Raw genomic sequence first — 21,560 nt, forward strand, 5'->3', positions numbered from 1 at the left:
TGCATGCCCACGGAGCCACTTGGAGAAAGAGAGGACTGCTAAACTCACAAAAGAAGAATATTAAACACGCACAAGAAATATTGAGACTGTTGGAGGCAGTACAACTACCTGAGAAGGCAGTCATCATGCATATCAAGGCACACCAGAAGGTGAGCTCGGAATTGGAAGAGGGGATCATGCTGGCAGATAGAGAGGCAAAAGAAGCAGCAAAAAGTGAGATACCTAATGAGACAATTGAAGCAGCATTAATTCCAGATGGAAAAATTTCTATTGAGGGTAAGCCAATATACAATAAAGAGGATAAAAAACTCATTAAGGCAGAAAAGGCAAGTTATAACCAGGAGGGATGGGCTGTAACAGAAGAAGGGAAACTTGTAGTACCCTCCTATTTGTTGTGGGTATTAGTACAGACGGAGCATGAGAAAACACACTGGCGAATGGATGCCCTGTCTAACCATTTCAAAGAAAAGATCATGGCCAGGAAATTGCAGGGCACAGTGATACAAGTAACTCGTCAGCGTAGCCTTTGCCTCCCAACTAATCTCAAAAATGCTCCAAAGCCTAAAGTGGGACAAATTGGGAAAGGCTGTGGACCTGGGCAACAATGGCAAATTGACTTTACAGAGCTGCCCAGGAAGGGAGGACATCGTTACCTATTGGTGTTAACTGATACCTTCTCAGGATGGCCAGAAGCCTTTTCTGGCCGGACAGCTAAGGCCCGAGAGGTAAACAAGCACTGTTACAAGAAATAATACCGAAGTTTAGAGTTCCAGCCACCATATCCTCAGACAGAGGCCCACACTTTATTTCAAAAATTGTGCAGCAAATAAGTAATCACCTGGGAATAGATTGTGAATTGCATACCCCATACCACCCTCAATCTAGTGGTCAAGTGGAAAAAATGAAGCACTTGATTAAACAACAAATTGTGAGATTGGGGCAAGGAGTAAATTTGCCCTGGCCCCAGGCTTTCCCATTGGCACTATTGCAAATTCGAACAAAACCAAGGGCAAAAAAAGAAACTAAGCCCTTTTGAAATACTGTATAGAAGGCCATATGCAGTTCAAAAAAGAACAACACCCATGCAAGTAGGGGAAGAAACCCTACATGAGTATATAAAGGCCCTAAATAAACAACTTCGAGAAATTGAGAAATACGTGGCCGAAGCTCAAAACCGAGAATTAGATAAGCCAGTATGTATATGTTAAGTCTTTTGCAGAAAAGACCTTGGAACCACAGTGAGAAGGACCATTCCAGGTGCTTCTTACTACCTTCACTGCAATCAAGATCAAAGAACAGAAAGCCTGGATCCATCACTCCCGAGTGAAGAAAGCCCCAGAAGGAATCTGGAAGATCACACCAGGTGATAACGAACTGAAGCTGAAGCTCACTCAGAACTACGAAGAGATAGACTAAGAGTTATTGCGGACATTATGTGGAAAATTGTAATTATTGCAGTAATTACTGTAACTTATTTCCTTCAAAGAGTGAATGAGAAATTATTTTGCACAGCAGAAAAAAAAAATCCCTAGTGATCTAATTCTGAAAATATACTGTTTCCTTTAGAAGCATCTTGCTCAACACTCGATTTCAGAGTTTCACCCACAGATTACAATTCTTTGCATTTTGATGTCCCTGAGCTCCCCACCTTGTGGTTTCCAAGTGCAAACAATTTCCTCAGTGTTATTCACGGCCTGAGAGAAGGAAACGAGTGTGTTCGCCTTGCTGTTCCCCACAAATGCCAAGTGTATAAAACACAAATCCTACAGGTGAGTATCTGAGATATTCCCCTGGCCTTTCCTGGCACCACAACCAGCTCATCCCCGCTCAGGAAATGCGAAGGGAATTATTCCCAGCCCAGAGTTTCAAGGAAAGATTCATCCCAGCTTCCTTGGCTTGCAAAATTTGGTCATTTCTTAGGGGACCTCCAGGACTCACCTTCTTCCCCCGAGGCAGGAAAAATGGTGCTGTGCTTTCACCTGAGTCACAGCTGGGCCTGGGCTCCACATGCTCCTTGAGAAGGAGGAAAAAGAACAGGATTCATTGACAAGAACCTGGTTTGAGCAGAAGGAAATGAGTAAAGCAAGTTCTCGGATTGTTTTAGTGGAAATTGTGAGAAGCTTTCCCTCACAACTTGGTTTTTTTCTATTTTTAGTTCTTCCATTTGGGCAAATCCTGAATTCCACCCACCCCTGACCACCAGCACGAGGAATGGATCCCAGAGACTTGGGAAGGCCACAAGGGATTTTACCTCTGCCTGCTTCCACTGGGAACAACATTCCCAAAGATACTAAGATGTAAATGACTGTGACTGCACATAGGAACCAGTTTCCCCTTGGATGGGGAAGGAAATCCCACCAGGCTGACCTGGCCATGCACATCTCCTGTGGAATCTGCTTGGGTTACAGCCAGAGGAGCTGAAACCCTTTGGAACCACCAGTTCTTTGTCCTTTTAGAATCACCCCAAAATCCCTAAAGTTGGAAAAGACCTCCAGGAGCATCAGCCCAGCTGTTAACCCAGCACATCCACAGGATTGTGAAACCCTTTCAGGGCTGGGGACTCCACCACTCCCTGCATGGGAACCAGGAGATGAAGTCAGATGAGAAGAAACTGAAGAAAAAAGGAATGAATTTTTCCTTTTTTTTTTTCCTTATCTGGAAGGTAAATACTGTTTTGTTGTTGTTGTTGTTGTTGGGTTTGTTTGTTTGTTTGTTTGTTTGTTGGTGTTTTTTTTTCCTGGAAATTTGAGATCCACATCACAAAACATTCATAGAAAACACAACTCCAAGTCGAAATATCTGACATTTGCCAACCAGTGCCAAGGGTATGGCTCTGGAAAGCGATAGGGAGGGGAAAATGGGGAGAGAAAAGTGACCTCAGGAAAGGGAACAGATAAAAATCCCGCTTTAGAGAGCCACGCCAAGTCAGAACATCCCAGCCTGCAGTGGGGTGTTTGCTGCCTTGTTTGAGCTGCCTGGCAAACTGGGAACTCACACTTCTTATGTTCCACCCCAGCAAGAAAAGCTTTGGGGTAGGCCTTGGCTCCAGGATGTCCAGCTGAATTCCCTGGATCCAACTGAACATGGAGCCTGCTGGGGAACAGACTCCTCATTCCTTTGGGAATTCACCCCTGGGACTCTGCCCAAGCCCTGCGAAGCACTGGGCTCTTTTCCTTGGCTTCTCTGAGTTTACATCCCCACCCAAAGAGGAGAAACAACCGATGAGGTCTTTTGTCACTCCTTCAAATCTGATTCTTGCGGGGAATTGGAGCCAGCAGATGCACCGGAGATAAGGGGTGGGATGAGGCCCAGCTGAGCCCTGCTCTGGGGGTGCTGGGGAGGAGGGGATGGAACCACCACAAAATTCACAGCACAGCTCTGACAGTCAGGGACCCCAAATCTGTGTCTTCAGGAGCCCAAACACGCTGCGAATCGGTCATAATTCATCAGCTCTGTATAAATTCTTTTGTCTAGAATTCACATGTTCAAGCTTTCTCTTCTTTTAAGGCTGCCTGTTCCTTCCCTGCTGAGCATTCCTGCCTCCAGCCCGAGCTGTCCCAACATCATTTCAGCTCCGACTCCACACATTCCCAGCACTTTTTCCTGCACTTTCTGCCCACCAAGCAGAAATGGAGCTTTTTAGAAGCTTCTTACAGTGACACCTGAAAGAGCAGTGCTGCCGTCAGCACGTTCCCAGCCTTTCTTCCCTGGGAATATTTCTTTCCCAGAGCCAGCCTCACACCCTGTGTGCCCCGTAGGAAAAGTGCTTTCCCTTCAAAGCTGAAGGGATTTTCAGGGAGTCCCACCCAGCAGAAAATGCCTGAGAGGGGCTGTGGATGGTGTCCAGCAGCTCCTCGTGGCCCAGCAACCTTCCCCAAACACCGAGCGCTTCCAGGAAACGGGAAAGAAACACACATCCCATGGGCCTGGGAAGAGGGCCTGGCTGAATCTCTGCTCCTCACACACATCTTCAGGGGAAGGAGGAAAAATAAACGGGCTCCAAACAGGATAAATGGCTCCCTGCGGGGCTTGGCTGGGGGTTTATCCTACAGCCACAGCATCCCAGTCCCAATGGATGCAGGGCCTGGCTCAATCCCAGTTTGGGGCTGGAAGAAAAGCACCAACAATCAGCTTTGCTGAGGCAGAAGCCTGTGGTGGAGCTGTGAGAAAACCTTTGTGCTGTTGCAATGTTTTCCTCATTGCTTTTGTGCGCTCTGCAAACAGATTTGGCAAGCAGGCATTGTTACCCTGGGATCCTCCTCCAGGATTTATTGGGGGTGTTTAATACCTGCCACAACCACCCTGCATTTCCCTGAGCTGGCACTAAATGCTGGCCCTGAAGTGACAATTTATGGTTGGGTCTGTTGTCTCAGGATAAACCACAAAGCCAATAGTGGTTGTAAAAGTGCCACTCCCAAAGCGTCCCACTCCCAAAGAGTCCCCTTCCCAAACTGTCCCAAAATGTCCCATTCCCAGTGTCTCATTCCCAAAGTGTCCCATTCCCACAGTATCCCAAAGAGTCCCATTCCCAGTCTCCTACTCCCAGTGTCCCATTCCCAAAGTGTCCCATTCCCAAAGTGTCCCACTCCCAGTGTCCCACTCCCAGTGTCCCATTCCCAGTGTCTCACTCCCAAAGTATCCCGTTCCCAAAGTGTCCCACTCCCAGTGTCCCCTTCCCAGTGTCCCACTCCCAGGGCCTGGGGAAGATCCTGCTGGTCGTTCCCATCACCTCCCAGCTGAGGGACAAGGAAGAAAACCCAGGGATAAAATGTCTGCAACTCCTGTTCTGATAACAGCTGGGAAGGTGCTTTAGCCCCCAGGCACTGCCGCCTCCAATCCAGGTTATCTTTGGGTTGGAATCATGGAATTTGGGGTGGAAGGACCTTCAAGCCCCACCCTGCCACGGGCAGGGACACCTCCCACTGTCCCAGGGGCTCCAAGCTGGCCTTGGACACTCCCAGGGATCCAGGGGCAGCCACAGCTGCTCTGGGAATTCCAGCCCAGCCCTCCCCACCCTCCCAGGGAGGAATTCCTTCCCAAGATCCCATCTAAATCTCTCCTCCTGTAGTTTAAAGCCATTCCCCCTTGTCCTGGCACTCCAGGTCCTTGTCCAAGGTCCCTCTGCAGCTCTTTCAGGCTCCCTTGTGGTCTTGGGAGGCCCCAATGAAATCTCCCCAGGTCTTTCTCTTCTCCAGGCTGGACAGCCCCAACCCCCGGTCTGAGCAAAGTCTCCTGCCGCCAGCTGCAGAAAAACGCAAAAATATCCAACAACTTCTCCAATTCTGCATTTGTAGTTAATGAAACAGATTGATGAGGGAAAACCCAAATTGCTTTATCAGCAAGGCTGAGCTGAACCAGCCCCTCCTAAACTCTTGAGAAGTGACTTTGTAATTTTTTTCTCATGTGTAGAAAGCTTAAGATTCCGTGTCTGGAGTCCTTCAGCAAAGAAAAGTAGACTTTTTACCAGAAAGATCTTTCTTGTCCCAGTATCTTTTCAGAATACTTTTAAATAAGTAAATGCTGCACATTGTAGTCTCTTGATTTGCCAGCATTTCCTGTATCACTACTGGTATCCCAGGTTTTCCTCTGGCATAGAAATTGCAGGAGTAAACTTTTACTGCTTTTTTTTGGTAATACAGTACTGCTTGAAAGTAAAATTACTCATGTCAGGAATCTAAAGTTATTTCAGCATCAGACTCTTCTCTGCCGTGCAATGCTATGATGTTGTTTTTTTTATTTTTTTATCCTCCAGAATTATTCAGAGCTATATTTTGAGGGAAGAGGCTGGAACCCTCTCATCAGAGGCCTCTGACTTCAACAAAGTTCACTTGAGCAGGCGTGGTGGGATTATGGCATCTCTGTATACATCTCACCCTGCAGACAGTGGGCTCACCTTGGAACTCTCCTTAGAGATAAACAGGAAGCTTCAGGCTGTGTTAGAAGATACATTCCTGAAGAATATTACATTGAAAGTGAGTAGCTGTGCCAGTTCTTGTGCACATTCTTGTGGTTCTTAGATGCTTCCTTCACTGCATGCTGTGAAAGGCTTTTCAGAAGTCAGCTCATTGTGATTTGGTGCCACTGATAGCATTGAGGTTAACCGGGGAGTTACGTGACATGATGCCATGTTCCTCCAGTTTGGTACCCTCAGAGTATGCTGCACTAATGGGCTGCTGCTTGAGATAAGACCTGGAGTGCCTGTGCCTTCAGCAGGGCAGGGTCTCTCCATGCTCTCCCCTGGGCATGTGGAACCAGGAGCATGGGCTCTGCCTGCCTGGCCCTCCTGAGCTGCTGGGGCAGCACCTCTGCTGCCACGGAGAGCTGGCAGGCTGGAAAATGGTGTGCAGGCTGCCAGCTGGGCTGCAGGGTTGTGCACAAGCTGGAGATCTCTTCCTGTAATCATCATTTCCCTTAAATGCTTAGGGGAACTAGCATTCTACCTTCTGGGCATCCTGTGGAGTACTGGTAACTGCAAAAAAGGACTTGCCAAGAGCTTTGAGTTTTTTATTGAAATGAGTTTGGTTTTTTTCTGACTCTGATAATTTGCATTTGTTCTGGATACTTGAAAGTATCAACCTGCTGACATAAACACTAATTTTGACTTATTAGTGTATTTTGTGCTGATGGATTAATTTCCCTGTATAACTTATCTTATCATTTTTTTCCCTCCCACGAAGGAAAACCTGCAAACTTTAGGAACAGAAATAGAACGGCTTATTAAACACAAGCATGAACTGGAACAGAGAATAAAGCAGACATAACTAAAACTTCTGGGGACTAACCAATGTGAAGATGCAGAAGAGGCAGGTGCTACAGACCACTGTGTTTTGCATTCTGCCTGCCAGCACAAGCATCTGGGTTTTTGCAAAAGAAGCCTTTGGCCACATAGGCTCACTTGTGTGAGAGATCAGCAGGGTTTGGCATCTGTGTGGTTCCGTCTACCCAGTACCCCAGAGCCTGAGGTACTGCTGGAATTCACTGCACACTACATTTATCTGAAACTTCTATTTGAATTACAGATGCTTTGCAGTGCAGACTGTTTGGAGTGAGTTGCCATGAGATTTTAATTTCTGCACTGTGTAATTAATCAGTCTCTTAATGATGGAGCTTGAAAAAAAAATAAAGCCAATTATGTCTTAGTTGCTATTGAACATATCCAGTGTTACTGAGCTTTAAAGGCTTTCAGATGTTTATTTCCTTTCTTGCATATTATTTCTGATCTTTGGGTTGATTAAGCATTTTTGACATGTGCATGGAATAATGCTTTATTACAAAAGTTTGGGTTTTAAGTGGTGGCCATAATATTGCATATTTTTTGCTTTAGATTAACATTCAACTGGTCAATTTCTTTATTCCAGAGGAGTGAAACAACAGTAAAACTAAGGAGAATTTGAAAGTGTTCTGATTCAGTTCTTGAGTTCATTTAGTTGAAACCAATGTCAGTTCAGCAAATCTTGTAAACCCTTGATCCTTAGACATGCGGATCAAAAGAAGTTTGATACCAGATAATTGGTTAATAAAGTTCTCTGGGCTTCTGCATCACTAACAGCATTGAAGGAATTTAAGCTGCCCATTGTAAATCTATGTAAGTATATGCACACATGATGATTACATCTGTTTTCAAAGACAGCTGGAAGCTAATGAAACTTTCTCATTAGCTGTGACTAGACTAACTAGTGACAATATTGGTAAGAAATAAGAAATAGATCTAAATGGGATTCTAATCTATTGTTGTGAAAGTGGCACAGAAATCTGTGCGACTCCTTGATTTTACTGTCATGAAGAATTAATTGGTCAAAGTAACTGAAAACTGTTGCTTAGTCCTTCAGTGGCTGAGAGGGTGATGGGGGAAGAGTGACAAGGTTTGGTTTAGTCACAACATCATGTTCACATTTGAATTCCAGGATAAGTAATGTACAGGATCTGAAATATCTTTATTCCAGCAGTAAATGTGTAGTTTCTGTATCTATCACCTTTTGACCAAAATCAATTGATCAGATCACCGTGTAAATACATACTTCAGGTTTTTATTAAATACTTGAACTTCCTATTGCCATGTAAAAAAGAGTCAATGTACATTTACAATAGCAATGCTTTAGCTACTTTAATCAAAATGGGGAGTGTGGGGAGAATCCGTCTTACTGCAGGTACTGTTTGCGTTGTACACAAAACAAGGGACCTGAATTTGGCAGCACAGAGAAGGATAATTGATCAGACATCTGGGTGACTTAGGGGTGTGAACACTCGGCTAGAAGCAGCTGGACTGTCTGCAGACTGTTCTGGCCCCCACCAAGACTCTTCTTGTTGCCCTCGAGTGCCTCTTGCTGTAGGCAGGGGCTCCGAGCGGTGCTGCGGGGTTCTGCCCCTCCGTGCTGGCTGCCGGCCCCTGCTCGCCTATTGCATTTCACCTTTTTTTTCCTCATTTTTTTGGGTCAATTTTGGTCAATTTTTTGATCTTTTTTTTTGGCTTATTTTTTGGCTCCTTTTGGGCCAAATTTTGGACATTTTTGACATTTTTGATCTTTTTATCATTTTGGGTGGTTTTGGCTCCTTTTGGGTCAATTTTGGACAATTTTGACTCATTTTTGAATATTTTTGGGTCATTTTTTGGCCATTTTGGGTCAATTTTGGGTCAATTTTGAACCACTTTGTGTCTTTTCATCATTTTTGGTACATTTTGGTTCATTTTGGGTCAATTTTGGGTCAATTTTGACGATTTCTGTGACTTTTTCTCTCCCCTCCCCTCCTGCCGCAGAGGAGGCGCCGGAGCTGGAGCTGCCCCTCCCCCTACGTGAGGAAATGGGGGGAAATCCCTCAGATTTGGGTAAAAAATGGGGAAATTGGAGAAATTTGGGTGGAAATTTGGGAAATTTCAGAGGGACATGGGAAATTTTAGAGGATTTGGGGTAATTTTGGGAAAAATTGGGGTAAAAATGGAGAAATTTGGAGAAATTTTGGGGGAAAATTGTAAATTTTGAAAAATTTGGGCCAAAAACTAGGAAATTTCTGAAAAATTCTGGAAATTTTAGTGGAAATTTGGGAAATTTGGGGGGACATGGGAAATTTTAAAGGATTTTGGGAGCTTTTGGGAAGTTTTGGTGGAAATTTGGGAAACTTGGGTCAAAACTGGTGAAATTTGGGAAAAATTTCAGAAAATTTGGGAAAATTTGGGTCCAAAATTGAGAAAATTTAGGGAAAAATTTGGGGAAAAATCAGGAATTTCGGGGAAAATTTGGGGAATTTTGGGATAATTTGGGGGAATTTTGGTGGTTTTAGGTAATTTGGGGAAATTTTAGGGAAAATTGGGGATTTTTGGGGAAATTTGGAAGATTTGGGGGAATTTTAATAGATTTGGGGAGATTATTTGAGGAATTTTTGGGAATTGGGACATTTTGGGGAAATTTTGGAACAATTTTGAGGGATTTTGGGAAATTTTCAGGAAAATCGGGAATTTCCGGGGAAATTTGGAGGATTTGGGGGAAATTTTGGAGAATTTTTATGGATTTTGGGAGATTTTTGGGAATTTGGTGCAATTTGGTGATTTGGGGGTTTTTTGCGGATTTTGGGGGAAAATTTTGGGGGATTTCAGGAAAATCAGGAAAATGTCTGGAAATTTGAGGGATTTTGAGAAAATTTTGGGGAAATTTTGGGATTTTTTGGGAATTTTTCGCTAATTCTGCCTCTCCCCCTCCTCAGAGCTTTCGCTGGAGCCGCTGGAGGAGGAGCCCACGTAGAGGCGGGGCCTAAAACGGAAGTGGGAGGAGCCAGAGCCCCAAACGAGACTCGGGGGCAAGGCCAAGACCAAAGATGGGGCGAAATTCCCAAAGGAATCGTAAAATTATTGAGAAATTCTGGAGAGAATGTATAAAATAAAACGGTGAAAAACCCAACGTGGCGGCCAACAGCGGGTGGAGCTTAAACCGGAAGTGTGTGCGTGTAAACAGGAAATGGGTGGGGCTTTGAACTGGAAGTGGGCGGAGAAATCCGGACATTGAGATTCTGGCAATTTTAATTGTCCCTAATGAGTGGGAGGAGCTTCAACAGGAAGTTGGCGGCGTGAAAAGTGGACGTGGGCGTGGTTTAAAAAGGACATGACAGCGTTTAAACACAAAATGAGCTCAGGGTGAGAATGTCAAGGGGGCGTGTCCTGATGATGTCACGACTTCTCTCCCTCATTACCATCCCGCCCCTTCCGGCCCCGCCCCCCGAGGTCGTCCCGGAAGTTCCGGAGCCACCGACGCTCGATCTCGAGGTGAAATCCTGAAATTTTGAGGGCGAAATTTGGGAAAATTTGTGGGATTTTTGGGGATTGTTCCAAGTTTCTTGGGATTTGGGGGAGAATTTTGGGATTTTTTGGAGATCCTTTGGGGGGGTCAGTGAAAATTTGTTGGAATTTTGTCAAAATTGTTTTAAAATTTGTCCAAAATTCATCAAAATTTTGGGAAAAAATCGGGAAAATTTGGGGGAAAAATTGTGAAGAAAAAAATTTGTAGAAATTTGGTAAAAAAATTGAATCAAAATTCTTCAAAAATTCATCCCAAAACCATCAAAACTTTGGGAAAACTCGGGGAAAAGTTCGGGAATTTTTTCCTGATTTTCCTGGAATATTTTAGGGAATGTTTTGTTAAACTTTTTCGGGATGATTTTGGTCAAGTTCAGTTCTGGTGTTTTTGGAGAAAGTTTTCGCGATTTTTTGAGTCAGAACTTTGGATCAATTTTTAACAAATTTTAAAAAACAAATTATTGAAATTTAATGAAATTTGAATTAAATTTTTCCCAAATTTTGGCCAAAATTTCTCCAAACTTTGCCTGATTTTCCTGATCTTTTAATTACAATGTTTTAATTTTGGGGGGAATTTTTTGGGAACTTTCGCAATTTTTCGGGGAATTTTGGGAATTTTTCCCCAAATTTCTCCTCCTCCCCCTCCCAGGCTGCTCCTTGACCACGCCCAGCCCCCGGAAGGGGCGGAGCTTGGCGCCATCCTCAGCCGGGTGGCCACGCCCCCGGTGGCCGAGCTTGGGTGGGCTTTGGCCACGCCCCTTTCTCCTAAACCACGCCCACTTCCCCTTCAACCATGCTTTAAGCCCCACCTCTTCATTTCCCTCCACATTATCCCCCACCCACTTTACGCCACGCCCACTTGTCATTCAAACCCCCCCACCGAAGCCCCGCCCACTTTCCTCAACACGATTTTACGCCCACTCCCGTTTGGCCACACCCATTTAAGCCCCACCCCTTTACCTTTAAGCCTCGCCTATTTCCACTTTAAGCCCCGCTCACACAAGCCCTGCCCACTTTCATTATCCCTGCTATAACCCCACCCCTTTATGCTCCTCCCACTTCACTTCCCACTTACATTCTGCCCACTGAAGCCCCGCCCCCTTTCCCCCAGACCTCGGTGCCGCTCATTGGCTGCAAGTGGAGCAGCCCCACCCCTACGGCCCAATCAGCATCAAGCTCCCCCCACGGCGTCAATAAACCATGCCTACATGGCCGGAAATGGAGTTGTGAAGCTCGGGGGGCTGCCCTCGAGGGGCTGCGGGAAGCGGCGGGGGCTGGGCTCAGCCCCGCACGGCGCCAGAGGAGCCCGTTCAGCAGCCGGGCGGGGAAATGCCCGTTGGTGGCAGCGTCCCCCTCGAGCCCAAGGCTCGGCAGCGCTGCCGTTGCCCCAGAGCCGCTCCAGCCCGCACAGCGGCAGCTGCTGCGCTCCGGCCGCACTCTGACTCTCTCCGTTTCTCGGTCTCCTGGCCCAAAAGCAGCGCCGGCATCCCGGCTTTGCAAGGCCGGAGCCAAGGCCGCGTCCCCCGCACGGCATTTCCCCAAGGCTGAAGCCGCCGGGTCGCTCCGAGGGACGCCGCGCTTGGGGTGGATCCCTGCTCCGGGTTAGTTTGGGGGACCGGAGGCAGGGGGAATGACGAACAGCAGCAGAGCGAAGGGAGCGGGGATGGGATAGGATGGGGCGGGAGGGGATGGACGAGTGGTTTAGGGTCCGTAGGGTGGAGGTGTCGGACTCTGAGGTGCCGTCCTGACCCGTGGCAGGTGTGAGAAACCGCCTTGCTTGGTGGGAGGGCAGGACTGGATTCGTGTTGTTTGAGGGCGGGGAGGGGATGTTGATTTTCTTTCGTTCTTTCTGCGGCCAAAACCTCGCCGGGCACTGGGCGGGGTTGGCTTTGGGGGGCCCGGGGTCGCGAGGCTTCGAGGGAATTTCCCCGAGGCTCGGGGCTGCTAAAGCTCCCCCCCGGGGCGGACGTTGCGGCTCCCGCGCCCAGCGCCCCGGGGACGCGTGTCACCCAGCGGCACCGGGGACACCCGGCGCTGTCCGGGTGCTGCTTCTCGCTGAACCTCAACCCTCTGCCTCTTCTCCCTGCAGCATCTGCCCCGTGCATTTTCTGCCTCCACGTGAGCCCTGCCCGGCGCCGAGGCCATGGCGAGCCCCAGCCCCGTGCTCGAGGCTCAGGAGCAATCCAGCTCCAGCCAGGAGCAGCAGCAGCAGCAGCAGCAGCGCCGCGAGGAGCCCAACATGCTGTGGCTGGTCAATCTCACGGGCGCCGACCTCGGCCTGCCTCCCATCTCCGAGGATCCCAATGATCGCTGCAGCATCTGGGAGAACCTGGTGAGCCTGGTGGACTTCCAGAGCCCGGGTTTTCCCCTGACCTCCGAGGAGCTCTGCGACTTCCTCGACATTCCCAGCACGGCCGCGTCCTCCTCCTCCGCCTCCAGCGCAGGCGAGGTGACTGCGTCCCTGCCCCAGACCGTGCCCAGGCCCCCTCCGCCCGCCGAGGACGTCGACTACAAAACCAACCCGCACGTCAGGCCGCCCTATTCCTACGCCACCCTCATCTGCACGGCCATGGAAGCCAGCGGGAAGTCCAAGCTCACCCTGGCCGCCATCTGCAAGTGGATCCGCGACAACTTCAGCTACTTCTGCCGCGCTCATCCCAGCTGGCAGGTAGGAGCCGTTGGCAGGACTTCAACCCTGGGGTTTGTTCTCTTTTGCATCTAGAGCGCCATCCGGAACAACCTGTGCGTCAACAAGCGCTTCGTCAAAGTTCCCTGGGACAAGGGGGAGCCGGGCAGAGGCGCCTATTGGAAGTTTCACCCTCAATACACCAAGTGGCCCAAGAGCAGCAGCTCCGAGGGCCGCGGGGCGTTTCCAGAGCAAATCCCGCCAGCCTCCAGCAAGCGAGCCCAGCCAGCAGCTCAGCGTGCGCCCAGCCCGGCCCATGGCAGCCTCGAGGTGGGCGCGGAGCTGCAGCAGCTGCTCCAAGAGTTCGAGGAGTTTGGGAGCAACCTCTACAGCGATCCCATGGGGAACGAGGAGGGGCAGCAGGTCCCAGAGCAGTTCCCGCAGCAGGTCCCGGAGCAGTTCCCGCAGCAGCTCCCGCAGCAGGTCCCGGAGCAGTTTCCAGAACAGTTCCCGGAGCAGTTCCCAGAGCCCTGCCCCACAGCCCTGGTGGCCGAGGCTTCTTGCCTGCCCAGCGATGCCCCGGGCGACCCCGAGGAGCCGCACGAGCTGACCGCACTGATGGGCAGCATTGACTGGGAGGCTCTGCTCAGCCCCTCCCTGGAGCAAGATTTCCTCGCTCTCGACAACCTGGAGCTGCCACCTTCCACCCTGGCTGAAGTGTTGCCCCTGTGCCCGGCAGGGGAGCAAGAGCAGCAGCAAATCCCCGCCGAGCCCGGCCTCACCACGCCGGGCTTGGATGAAAACCTGACGGCCGTGGCTTTCCTGGAGGTTGCCTGGAACGAGGAGACACCGGAGAATCTCCTCCCCAGCTGCAGCCTCCTGGAGCAAGGGGCTGAAAACATCCAGGCCTCACTGCCCAACACGGATGTCATGGACTTTGTGGACGACCCCTTTAAATCTCTCGTAGAGATGGGCGATTAGACTACATTAGATAGGATAGGATAGGATAGGATAGGATAGGATAGGATAGGATAGGATAGGATAGGATAAGATAAGATAAGATAAGATAAGATAAGATAAGATAAGATAAGATGCTGCTTCCCCTCCTGGGTGGGACCCGGGGGCGTGGGGGGGAGACAGGACCTGAACAGGATGGGGGGACACGGGCAGCGCCCCCCTGTCCCCGCTGTGCCTCCCCTGTCCCCGCTGTGCCCAGCCCCCCAGTGCCCCCCCCCCATACCTCCCAGCGCCCCCTGCCCCCCCCAGGCCCCTCCTGACCCCCTCAATGCCCCCCTGCTCTGCCCCCCTCACCTCCCCGGCACCCCCCTGCCCTGTCCCCCACCCCTCCCAGCTCGGCCCCCTCAAATCCCACCCGCCCCCGCGTTCTCCGCTGCCCCGGCGAGCGGGGGGGGATGGGGGGAGTGAGGTTTGAGGTGAGGGGGGGTCTGGGGTGCAGGGATGGGGACACGGGGGTCAGGGAGTGTCCGGGGGGGGTCACCACTCACCCCAGAGTCCTGCCGGGGGGAAGGGGGCGCTCCGTCCGGCACCTGGGGAGAGGAAAAGGGGGAGGATTCCAGGGAGGGAAGAGCAGGGCAGGCAGGATGCAGGCTGGGGGGAGAGGCCAAGGAAAGCCCCCCGGGGTGGGGAGGCACAATTTAACCCGGAGTTTTTGGTGTTTGGTCCCAAAGGGATCAGGGGATGGCTGAGGTTGGAAAAGGCTGTGGTCACCCCTGGCCACGTCCCCAAGTGCCACATCCACACAGCTGTGAAACCCCCCCAGGGATGGGGAGTCCCCCTGCTCTGGGCAGCCTGGGCCAAGACTGCCTTTTCCAGGAGGAATTTTCCCTCAGATCCAACCTAAACCTCCTCTGGGAGCCTTTCTGCCTCACCATGTCACCCGAGAGCAGAGCCTGACCCTCACCTGGCTGCCCCTCCTGTCAGGGAGCTGTAGAGACCACGGAGGTCCCTCCTGAGCCCCTTCACATCCCTCAGCCTCTCCCGGTGCTCCAGCTCCATTCCTGAAACATTCATTTTGAAGAATTAAAGATTTTAGTTGAACCAGATATTGCTGAAGTAAGACAGATAGACTTCCCTTTTGATAAGCAGAAGCTGGATTTAAGGAACTGATAAATCATGGGGCCTGTCAACTTATGTTTGTGTATTCTGACTAATCAATAGGCTTCAAGAAGGACAATGAATTCATAAATCAAATACTCCTGGGAAAACAGGATTCAGTTGTCACGCAACACTAAAAGGTTAAAAAGTCAAAGCAGACTCACTTACTTCATCATTTTGAGACCCCGCCCCATAAAAAAGACCACCGACCCATTTCAAAGAACAAACCACGCACGCTTAATAGCTTTTGGCTAATTACCATACGAAGCGGGGAATGGGATGTACTAAAGTCATGAATATACATTTGTGTTTTGGGTATTCAATACTTCTGTAGATAAAAAGACCCTGTGATCTTCTGTGAGCGCGCGTGTGTTTGGGAGCTATCCCGCAGGCTGCCCGGCATCGTAATTAAACATACACTTTCTAACTTTAAACTCTTAGAGAGTCTTTTGTCCGTCATAGTTGGATATCGGCATTAGGGCGATATTCATATTTTTTTAATAATTCATTATGGCGAGCCAGGCAGGAGCCTGCTCTCTCTCGCTGAGGGGGCCATCGGGGTCTAGGACCCTTTTGGGCGCCCCCCAGGATTTTCTGAGTAGAAGGCTCCTGCGACCCCCTGACGCCCCCGGAGACAGACCAGAGCCTGCTGGAACTACGGACAAAAAGGTATGTTTAAAAAATAAAGTAAAGAACAAATACTGAAGACAGGTACCTTTGAATAGAGGCAGCTTGTAAGTCATAAGAGACGTCTTATGCAAAGCAGAGGCCTGAATGAGTTTTGGAAAAACTCCGCGGAGTATCGTAGATGGTTGTTTTGTTTCCAGGTAAAGAACCTGGCAGTTGGTGGCTGCATCCCGAGTGGCGGGGCAGCAACGGCGGCAGCAGAGCCGCTGGTCTAGGGTCTTGTTGGTTCTAAAGCAGTACTAGCTCCGGTTTCGGCTTGTAGTTTAAAGGTGCACCTTGGTAAAGCATAATCTGAGGGGCTAGCCTGAGTTTTGAGATGCAAAGGGTCCCGTTTTGAGTCGTGGGCCCGCGCACCGGATGTGTGTGTGTGTATTGCGGGCAGATCTGTGTCTGCTTGGCGATCCCGAGGTTTTGTGATTGTGAATCAATTTTGTACCGTTTGTGCTGCGGTTTGTGAAAGCTTGTAGAGCAGTCGTTTCTGTTTGTGTCATTTTGGAATCTGCTACTAATCTCTAATCTCTGTGTTTTTGGAAATTCTGCAACATGGAAGAGATTTTAAAACCCCCGCTCATTGGCGGAGAGATACCTCTGTCTGAGAAGGAGAAGGGATTTGGGAAGGCTGTGGCGTCTCACGGGAAGGCTGTGTGCTAGTTTTGATCGTTTAACTGATAGTGTGACTTCAATTAGTTTGTTGTTCAGTAGAAAAGCCCCCTGAGTGAATAAACTGTAGAGGAAAAAAAAAAAAAAAGGAAAAAAAAAAGGAACAAAACAGGCAAGGAGATTTTTTTCCCCTCTCTTTCTATCTATGCCTGACATAGCTGGTGATCAAGGGTACTTAGTGTCACCTTGGTAGTCAGACAACAGGCTGAACTCACAGCCTAAGGCTATGTTTCCCAGCTCTTTGTAAAACGCCGAGGGATTTTTGGCAAGTGGAAGTTTGCAATTGCCAGAGTGTGTGATAATATCTTCAAAGTGCTGTAGTCCTCGGCTGCAACTGCAGAAGAGCGAAGGGGGAGTGTGGGATTGAGCCCCGCCCCCCCTTTCCTGCAGGAGGGTCTGTGCTGTGTCCCGGCCGAAGTCTGTAGGATTTTAAGAATGTATTCAGAGTCATAGAGGATCTCCCCCCCACCTTGGCTGCTTCCTTTGCGAGCCTAAAACTGTGCCTGACTGATTGGAAAAGTTTTCGTTTGTCTGTTTTTGCTTTTCGTTTGTTTGCTTTAATAAAAAGACGTTTATCCTTTTCTTAACCATAAGTTCTTGTCTCAACAGGTAATGCTTCGAGCCTTAGTTTGAAAACATCTGTTTTGCTTTTTATGCCTCGAGCCTTGTTTTGATTTTTCCTTTTTTGCTTTTTAACCATAATTCTTTCCTCAACAGCTGAAAGTACAGCTAACTTTTTCCTTTTTAAAGTCAACAAACTGGTTTTTGTTTCGTTTTGTTGTTTTTTCTCTCTTGTGTTGATTTTGATATATGCCCAGGAATAGGAGGCACAAGAATTGGGAAGCTGGTTCAAAAGAGTTCCCCTGCCCAAGGAGGGGCTGCTACTGTAAGCAGTGGACTGTGCTTCGTGGTGCAGTCTGTCAAGGCTCGTGGGTCCGATAAGGGTACAAGTGGCTAGTACCTAAGAGTGGAACCATAAGCCCGCGCAGCAGTAAAATATTTGAGTTGCTGGAAAACGAAATTTCAAAGATCTTAAAGAAACCAGTACAAATTCCTAAAGTTGAGTGTGGCCAGCATATTTTTGTACCAGAATAATACCAAGTGAAACTTAAGAATTAGAATAAGATCAAAAAGCATTAAAAAAAAAAAAAAAAAAGAGAATTCTTAATAGACACAGGGGCAACATTTTCAGTGCTGAATAAGGCCCTAATACCTGTAAACAACGACTATGTTATGGTAAAAGGAGCAACTGGCCAATCTGAAAAAGCTTACTTTTTTTGCAAACCATTGAAGTATAAATTGAAAAACAATGAAGAATTCATTGATTTTCATATATGCCTAAAGCTCCATCTGCACTTTTGGGCAGAGATGTGCTAGAGCAGCTGGAGACAAAAATAGTATTTAAGAATTGGAAAATTATTTTGGAGGTAAAAGATCAACAATATGTAGAACTGTTAAGCTTAATGATGATAACCAAAGAAACTGAAGTTGCCAATGAAGAAGAGAATTTCAAAAAAATAATTAATCAAGTGTTTCCTGGGGTGTGGGCTTCTGACATACCAAGCAGGGCAAAGAATGCACTATCCGTATAGGTCAAACTTAAAGAAAGAAGGCAGCCAGTAAAAGTTAAACAATAACCCCTAAAGAAGGAAGACAGAGAAGGGATTAGTCCAATTATTGAAAACATTTGAAGATAAGACTACTAAAAGAGTGTCAGTCTGATTTTAACACTCCTGTCTTGCCAGTGAAGAAGCCTAAGAGATCATACAAGCTAGTACAAGACTTAAAGGCTGTTAATAAGATAACTGAAGACTCGTATCCAGTAGCTGCTAACCCTTACACCTTTTTAACTCATTTAATCCCTGAACTAACCTGGTTTACTGTTTTAGATTTGAAAGATGCTTTCTTTTGCCTCCCTCTCCATGAAGCCGGCCAGAAAATCTTTGCATTTGAGCGGGAGAACCCCAAAAGTAGACGAAAAACTCAGCTCACATGGTGTGTTTGCCTCAAAAGTACAAAAACTCCCCCACCATATTTGGGGAACAGCTTGCAAAAGATTTGGAGTCTTGGGAACCTCCACCAGGAGAAGGACAGTTGCTCCAGTATGTGGATAACCTCCTAATAGCCACCCAGACCCAGGAAACATGTGTGGACTGGACGGTAAGCCTCCTCAACTTCTTGGGCCTGCAGGGGTATCGGGTGTCCCAGAAGAAAGCCCAAATGGTGAGACAAACAGTAATTTACCTGGGCTATGAAGTGAGTGCTGGACGGAGAACCTTAGGGCAAGATCGCAAAGAGGCAATATGCCAGACCCCAAAGCCTCAGACAGTGAAAGAACTGAGAACCTTCTCAGGCATCACAGGATGGTGCAGACTGTGGATTTATAATTACGGATTACTTGTTAAACCTCTGTATGCCTTGATCACGGAAGGAAGCAGAGATCTTCAGTGGACAAAAGAAGCGGCTCAAGCCTTCGACCAGCTAAAGAAAGCCCTCATGTCAGCACCAGCCTTGGGACTTCCAGATGTAAGTAGGCCATTCTTTTTGTTTTCTCACGAGAAGCAAAGAATCGCTTTAGGGATACTAGCACAAAACCTGGGCCCGTATTGAAGGGTAGTTGCCTACCTCTCTAAGCAGCTGGATACGGCAGCTAAGGGGTGGCCAGGGTGCCTCAGAGCCGTTGCAGCAGTGGCAGTGAACATCCAAGAGGCACGCAAGTTCACCCTGGGCCAGAAGACGACGGTGCTAGTGTCTCAAAAAGTGTGTACAGTCCTGGAAGCGAAAGGGGGGCATTGGCTCTCCCCACAGAAATTCCTGAAGCACCAAGCTATACTGGTGGAACAGGATGATGCTGAGATTGTGGTAACTAACATTGTGAACCCAGCTTCCTTCCTCAGCGGAAGCATGGGAGAACCAGTGATCCATGATTGCCTGGAGACCATTGACGCCACCTACTCCAGTCGCCCGGATCTGAAAGATAGCCCACTTGAAAATGCCCAGACCTGCTTTACTGATGGGAGCAGCTATGTCAACAGTAGGAAAAAGCATGCTGAGTATGCAGTTACCTCAAGCAGAGAGACTCAAGGTATGCATTTGGAGTTGTGCATGCCCACGGAGCCACTTGGAGAAAGAGAGGACTGCTAAACTCACAAAAGAAGAATATTAAACACGCACAAGAAATATTGAGAGTGTTGGAGGCAGTACAACTACCTGAGAAGGCAGTCATCATGCATATCAAGGCACACCAGAAGGTGAGCTCGGAATTGGAAGAGGGGATCATGCTGGCAGATAGAGAGGCAAAAGAAGCAGCAAAAAGTGAGATACCTAATGAGACAATTGAAGCAGCATTAATTCCAGATGGAAAAACTTCTATTGAGGGTAAGCCAATATACAATAAAGAGGATAAAAAACTCATTAAGGCAGAAAAGGCAAGTTATAACCAGGAGGGATGGGCTGTAACAGAAGAAGGGAAACTTGTAGTACCCTCCTATTTGTTGTGGGTATTAGTACAGACGGAGCATGAGAAAACACACTGGCGAATGGATGCCCTGTCTAACCATTTCAAAGAAAAGATCATGGCCAGGAAATTGCAGGGCACAGTGATACAAGTAACTCGTCAGTGTAGCCTTTGCCTCCCAACTAATCTCAAAAATACTCCAAAGCCTAAAGTGGGACAAATTGGGAAAGGCTGTGGACCTGGGCAACAATGGCAAATTGACTTTACAGAGCTGCCCAGGAAGGGAGGACATCGTTACCTATTGGTGTTAGCTGATACCTTCTCAGGATGGCCAGAAGCCTTTTCCGGCCGGACAGCTAAGGCCCGAGAGGTAAACAAGCACTGTTACAAGAAATAAAACCGAAGTTTAGAGTTCCAGCCACCATATCCTCAGACAGAGGGCCACACTTTATTTCAAAAACTGTGCAGCAAATAAGTAATCACCTGGGAATAGATTGTGAATTGCATACCCCATACCACCCTCAATCTAGTGGTCAAGTGGAAAAAATGAACCACTTGATTAAACAACAAATTGTGAGATTGGGGCAAGGAGTAAATTTGCCCTGGCCCCAGGCTTTCCCATTGGCACTATTGCAAATTCGAACAAAACCAAGGGCAAAAAAAGAAACTAAGCCCTTTTGAAATACTGTATAGAAGGCCATATGCAGTTCAAAAAAGAACAACGCCCATGCAAGTAGGGGAAGAAACCCTACATGAGTATATAAAGGCTTTAAATAAACAACTTCGAGAAATTGAGAAATACGTGGCCGAAGCTCAAAACCGAGAATTAGATAAGCCAGTATGTATGTGTTAAGTCTTTTGCAGAAAAGACCATGGAACCACAGTGAGAAGGACCATTCCAGGTGCTTCTTACTACCTTCACTGCAATCAAGATCAAAGAACAGAAAGCCTGGATCCATCACTCCCGAGTGAAGAAAGCCCCAGAAGGAATCTGGAAGATCACACCAGGTGATAACGAACTGAAGCTGAAGCTCACTCAGAACTACGAAGAGATAGACTAAGAGTTATTACGGACATTATGTGGAAAATTGTAATTATTGCAGTAATTACTGCAACTTATTTCCTTCAAAGAGTGAATGAGAAATTATTTTGCACAGCAGAAAAAAAAAATCCCTAGTGATCTAATTCTGAAAATATACTGTTTCCTTTAGAAGCATCTTGCTCAACACTCGATTTCAGAGTTTCACCCACAGATTACAATTCTTTGCATTTTGATGTCCCTGAGCTCCCCACCTTGTGGTTTCCAAGTGCAAACAATTTCCTCAGTGTTATTCACGGCCTGAGAGAAGGAAACGAGTGTGTTCGCCTTGCTGTTCCCCACAAATGCCAAGTGAATAAAACACAAATCCTCAGATACAGGTGAGTATCTGAGATATTCCCCTGGCCTTTCCTGGCACCACAACCAGCTCATCCCCGCTCAGGAAATGTGAAGGGAATTATTCCCAGCCCAGAGTTTCAAGGAAAGATTCATCCCAGCTTCCTTGGCTTGCAAAATTTGGTCATTTCTTAGGGGACCTCCAGGACTCACCTTCTTCCCCCGAGGCAGGAAAAATGGTGCTGTGCTTTCACCTGAGTCACAGCTGGGCCTGGGCTCCACATGCTCCTTGAGAAGGAGGAAAAAGAACAGGATTCATTGACAAGAACCTGGTTTGAGCAGAAGGAAATGAGTAAAG

The 21,560-nt window shown here is 47.9% G+C and overlaps 1 long non-coding RNA gene and 1 pseudogene across 1 annotated transcript; both read left to right on the forward strand.

Moving 5' to 3' along the window:
* The first annotated feature begins 5,498 nt into the window (after positions 1-5,498).
* On the forward strand, positions 5,499-7,761 carry LOC136303615 (uncharacterized). The gene is made up of 3 exons (XR_010724266.1): positions 5,499-5,630; positions 5,753-5,972; positions 6,678-7,761. It is a non-coding gene; the product is annotated as an uncharacterized lncRNA (long non-coding RNA).
* A 352-nt stretch (positions 7,762-8,113) lies between these two features.
* LOC136303606 (forkhead box protein J1-like) lies at positions 8,114-13,889 on the forward strand (annotated as a pseudogene).
* The last annotated feature ends 7,671 nt before the right edge of the window (positions 13,890-21,560 follow it).

The sequence above is a fragment of the Chamaea fasciata genome, unplaced genomic scaffold (genome assembly GCF_029207755.1).
Source record: "Chamaea fasciata isolate MVZ Bird 193981 ecotype frontalis unplaced genomic scaffold, bChaFas1.0.hap1 SCAF_39, whole genome shotgun sequence".
Classification (NCBI taxonomy): Eukaryota; Metazoa; Chordata; class Aves; order Passeriformes; family Sylviidae; genus Chamaea; species Chamaea fasciata.